Raw genomic sequence first — 5,709 nt, 5'->3', positions numbered from 1 at the left:
GAGTATCAGTCATAATTTATAACTAAAAGCAATGTCAGAGCAGAAGGAAGTGAGCACATTTAATCCAGCAAGGCAATCTCACGACGCAACAGCTTGCATGCTAGACCATTCAGCTGAAAGTTGAGTGAACCAGGTTTTTGGTAATCAAGCAGGGAATCACGGGACTTGACAGTGAACCAAGATGGCACCCTGGTTCACTGTCAAGTCCCGTGATTCCCTGCTTGATTACCAAAAACCTGATTATGCGCACCTGAGTGATTATACACTGTCTGCCTGATGTATAGCAGCATGCAGCATGATTCTGAGTCACTGGCCTATCAACACCCACCCTGTCTGCATACATGTCTCGTGTATAGAACTGTTGAATGCTGATTGGATGATGAGTGATGAGAGATGAGTGCAGAGGGTGGAAGGGGATAAATTGGGCTATCCCAGAATAAAGAGCTGAAGCTGAAGAGAGCTGAGAGGAAGCTGAGAAGCAGAGAGGAGAGACGCTGAACTGCTGTAGAGAGCTGGGGTGAGCTGTAGAGAGAATAAAGGAAGCTGCAGCGGGAAGCTGTGGAAGCTGCTCAAACCCTGCCTTGGCATATGTGTCATCTTTGCCACACCTCTGAGGGACGGAGGTCGGGGGGCACACGACACTGTTTCTCCTTCACAGCATGGACAAGATTATCTCTGAAGATGAAGGACACTACTCAGGGGTTGAAGGAGCATAATAATAAGTAAGAAAAAGGCCATTCCCTAATCTCTTATTTTCCCTTGATTGAAATACAGGGATTGAAACAGGACCCTACGGGAGAACTCTTCTCTTCACTTGTGAGGAAGAAAACACAAAAGCAAAGCGTATTTTCACCCAGGTAGATTAGCTAAGTGTCCTGCCTGTACATCTGCCTTGGGCTTTTATTCTTTTCAGATTGTTGGGAGCAAACAGATGGCTCAGAAGCCTGAATTTTAAATTTATGAATGGAAATTGAACAGATGTTAGAAATCAAGATGGCTTGTAAATGTTTTTCATGCCACATTTATAGCCTTGCCTCTTTCATATACATGAGAGATGTGTGTCATAAAAGGGTAGCTTTTGATCTCGGAGACAGCCTGGATCCAACGTGGTGCTTCTGTGACTCAAAAATGGAAATATTGAAAGAACAAAGGAAGAAAACACTAATCATCTCCCTGTATAAGTGGTAAATGTTTATCTGCTGAATGCTCAAATGTATCTGTAAGGAAACCATCAACCATCTGAGCAATTTTAAGTAGGTGAAATTGAAGCCTGGGTGTGGAGGAATATATGCAGACACCTAGTTCCTTGAATTTTGTTTAATTTTGATGTAATAAAAAATGGGAATTTTGTTTTTTGTTTTTGTTTATGTTTTTGTTTTTGTTTTTGTTTGGCTTGGCTTGGCTTGGCTTGGCATGGCTGAAAGTTCTAGACAAAAAAATTTCACAGAAGAGATAAAGAGCTAATGATTGTTGTGAGGCTAGAGACAGGACTGGGAAAGAAAGGTAGGGTTTGTACTGGGAACCAAACTTCATGTAATTTCTTCAAGTAATACCTCCTTTTCTTTTACCAGGAATAGAGTTTAAGATTCATAGTAGATTCTATCTATGTGATGTTTTAATTCACATGAATGTACTATAAAGCATAACTAAGAATAATAAATGAGAAACTAAGCTTTACCAATACCTAATAATGAAGAGAAACAAATATAGTGATATGCTATAAACATGTACTTAAATATACATATTTCAGAATTTAATATTTAATATTAATTTAATATTTTCTTTTTTCCCCTATTTACTTTATATATATATATATATATATATATATATATATATATATATATATATATATATATATTCTTTATTTACATTTCAGATGTTATCCAATTTCCCAGTTTCCCCTCTGAAAATCCCCAACCACCCACCCCCCTCCCCTGCTCCTAACACACCTACATTGTGTGGTGGCATTCACCTATAATGGAGCATAGAATCTTCACAGGACCTAGCGCCTCTTCTCCCATTGATGACCGACTAGGCCATCCTCATCTACATATGCAGCTAGAGCCATGAGTCCCACCATGTGTTTTCTTCAATTGGTGGTTTAGACCTATTGAGCTCTGGGGGTACTGGTTAGTTCATATTGATGTTTCTCCTATGGTGTTGCAAACCGACTCAGCTACTTGGGTACTTTCTCTAGCTCTTTCATTGGAGACCAGTGCTCCATCCAATGGATGACTGTGAGCATCCATTTCTNTATTTGCCAGGAACTGGCAGAGTCTCTCAGGAGACAGCTATCTCAGGCTCCTGTCAGCAGGCTCTTGTTTTCATCTGCCATAGTGTCTGGGTTTGGTGGTTGTTTATGGGATGGATTTATGGGATGGATCTCCAAGCGGGGCAGTCTCTGAATAGTTATTCCTTCAGTCTCTGCTCTGAACTTTGTCTCTGTAATTCCTTCCATGGGTATTTTTTTCCCACTTCTAGGAAGGGTTCTGAGCTTCTGGGCTAATAGCCACTTATCAGTGAGTGCATATCATGTGTGTTGTTTTATGATTGGGTTACTTCACTTAGGATGATATCCTCCAAATCTATCAATTTGTCTAAGAATTTCATGAATTCATTGTTTTTAATAGCTGAGTAGTACTCCATTGTGCAAATGTACCACATTTTCTGTATCCATTCCTCTGCTGAGGGACATCTGGGTTCTTTCCAGCTTCTGGCTATTATAAATAAGGCTACTATGAACATAGTGGAGCATGTGTCCTTATTATATGTTGGAGGAACTCTGGGTATATGCCCAGGAGTGGTATTGCTTGATCTTCCTGTAGAAACATGTCCAATATTCTGAGAAACTGCCAAACTGATTTCCAGAGTGATTGTACCAGCTTGCAATCCCACCAGCAATGGAGGAGTGTTCCACTTTCTCCACATCCTTGCCATCATTGCTGTCACCTGAGTTTTTGATCTTAGCTATTCTGATTGGTGTGAGGTGGAATCTCAGGGCTGTTTTGATTTGCATTTCCCTGATGACTAAGGATATTGAACATTATTTTAGGTGCTTCTCAGCCATTTGGTATTCCTCAGTTGAGAATTCCTTATTTAACTCTGTTCACCATTTTTAAAATAGGGTTATTTGGTTTTCTTGAGTCCAACTGTTTGAGTTTTTATATATATTGGATATTAGCCCCCTATGAGATCTAGGATTGGTAAAGATCTTTTCCCAATCTGTTGGTGGCCTTTTGGTTTTATTGACAGTGTCTTTTGGCTTACAGAAGCTTTGCAATGTTATGAGGTCCCATTTGTCACTTCTCCATCTTACAGCACAAGTCATTGCTGTTCTGTTCAGGAATCTTTACCCTGTACCCACATCTTCGAGACTCCTCTACTTTCTCCTCTATACGTTTCAGTGTCTCTGGTTTTATGCGGAGTTCCTTGATCCACTTAGATTTGAGCTTTGTACAAGAATATAAGAATGGATCAATTCCCACTCTTCTACATGCTAATCACCTGCCACAGACTACATCCTTTTTGGGGTCTCCTGTCTGAGTGGAATGGGTCTCTGGTGGCAGGTGTGCATGGATTCGGCAAATGACAAACAGACCAACATGAGAGAGCCTGTAGAATCTGAGTGTAATTTTCTAAATTGAGCAACAAACTTTTAATACAGAACAAACAAGAGAAGCCAGGCAGGACACATCCACAAGAGTTACAGTGACACAAGACAAACGATTGTATACATCAAAAGACCAGGGGGAACCAGACAGTCTAAGGAGGAAGCCAGGTGCAAGGCTAGTCAATAGTTAAACCCCACCACCAGGGATTCCCAGTAAATCCTTGATTATGGTGTTCCTTTGGGCCTAGCAGAAAATACCTGTTTCAAGGGGATTTAAAACCACCTTTTCACCAGGCCAATGGGTATTCCCTGTCCTCAGCAGTAAACACTTCTGCAGACTAGCCCTGAGCTATTTTGGCTCTGTTCTTTGTAATGCCTAATTAGTTTCAATGTTAATGAATAGGTAACCTTCTCACTGAATCCTACTGAATTACAAGCTCATAGGCTTCACACTGGTGGAGGCTCACCTATGATAAAATTTAATTTTTAAAGGCACTTATAATACTGAAAGAGAGCATACACCATACTAACATGNGGATAGGGTTTGAGTATATGGGTTATTGGAATGCCAAGGCTCCAGGAGGCTTGGTTTCCTTGAAACTCTTTTGCCTCAGGACTGCTTCCAGGTTTCCAAATCTGTAATGCGAGTCACTACTGGAGTGGGCATGGCAATCACCAGTTTACCCAGCACCAACTGTTGAAGATGCTTTCTTCTTTCCACTGGATGGTTTCAGCTCCTTTGTCACAAATCAAGTGACCATAGCTGTGTGGGTTCATTTCTGGGTCTTCAATTCTTTTCCATTGATCTGTCTGTCTCTGTACCAGTACCCTGCAGGGTTTTTGTTTGTTTGTATTTGTTTTTTGTTGTTGGTATTTATTTATTTATTTAATTTATTTATTTTTTGAGATTCCGTTTCTCTGTGTACTACTTGCTGTCCTGGTACTCACTCTGTAGGCTGGGCTGGACTTGAACTCAGAGATCTGCCTGCTTCTGCCTTCCAATGCTGAGATCAAAGGCATATGCCACCACAACCTGGCTACCATACACTTTTTATCACAAATGCTCTATAGTACAGTTTGAGGTCAGGCATGGTGATTCCACCAGAGGTTCATTTATTGTTGAGAATAGTTTTTGCTATCCTAGGTTTTTTGTTATTCTAGATGAATTTACAAATTGCCCTTTCTAACTCTGTGAAGAATTGAGTTGAAATTTTGATGGGAACTTCATTGAATCTGTAGATTGAGTTCAACAAGATAACCATGTTTTACTATATTAATCCTGCCAACCCATGAGCATGGAGATCTTTCCATCTTCTGAGATATTCTTCAATTTCTTTCTTCAGAAACTTGAAGTTTGATCATACAGATCTTTCACTTCCTTAGTTAGAGTCACACCAAGTTATTTTCTATTATTTGTGACTATTTTGAAGGGTGTTGTTTCCCTAAATTCATTCTCAGCCTGTATATCATTTATGTAGAGAAAGGCCACTTATTTCTTCAAGTTAGTTTTATATCCAGCTACTGCATTGAAGTTGTTTATCAGGTTTAGAAGTTCTCTGGTGGAATTTTGGGGGTAACTTATATATACTATCATAACATCTGCAAATAGTGATATTTGGACTTCTTCCTTCCCAATTTGTATTCCTTCAATATCCTTTTGTTCTCTAATTTCTTTGGCTAGAATTTCAAGTACTATATTGAATAGGTAGGGAGAGAGTTGGCAGCCTTGTATAGTCCCTGATTTTAATGGAATTGCTCCAAGTTTCTCACCGTTTAGTTTGATGTTGGCTACTGGTTTGCTGTATATTGGTTTTATTATGATAAGGTATGGGCCTTGAATTTCTGATCTTTCCAAGAATTTTATCATGAAGTGGTATTGGACTTTATCAAATGCTTTCTCAGCATCTAATGAGATGATCATGGTGTTTTTGTCTTTGAGCTTGTTTATAATGGATTACATTGATGGATTTCTGTGTATTTTTATTTATTTATTTATTTATTTATTTATTATTTTATTTATTTACATTTCAAATGCTATCCTGAAAGTTCCCTATACCCTCCCACCCCTGCTCCCCTACCCACCCACTCCCACTACTTGG

The sequence above is a fragment of the Mus pahari genome, chromosome 17 (genome assembly GCF_900095145.1).
Source record: "Mus pahari chromosome 17, PAHARI_EIJ_v1.1, whole genome shotgun sequence".
NCBI lineage: Eukaryota > Metazoa > Chordata > Mammalia > Rodentia > Muridae > Mus > Mus pahari.
Note: the sequence above shows the minus strand (reverse complement) of the source record.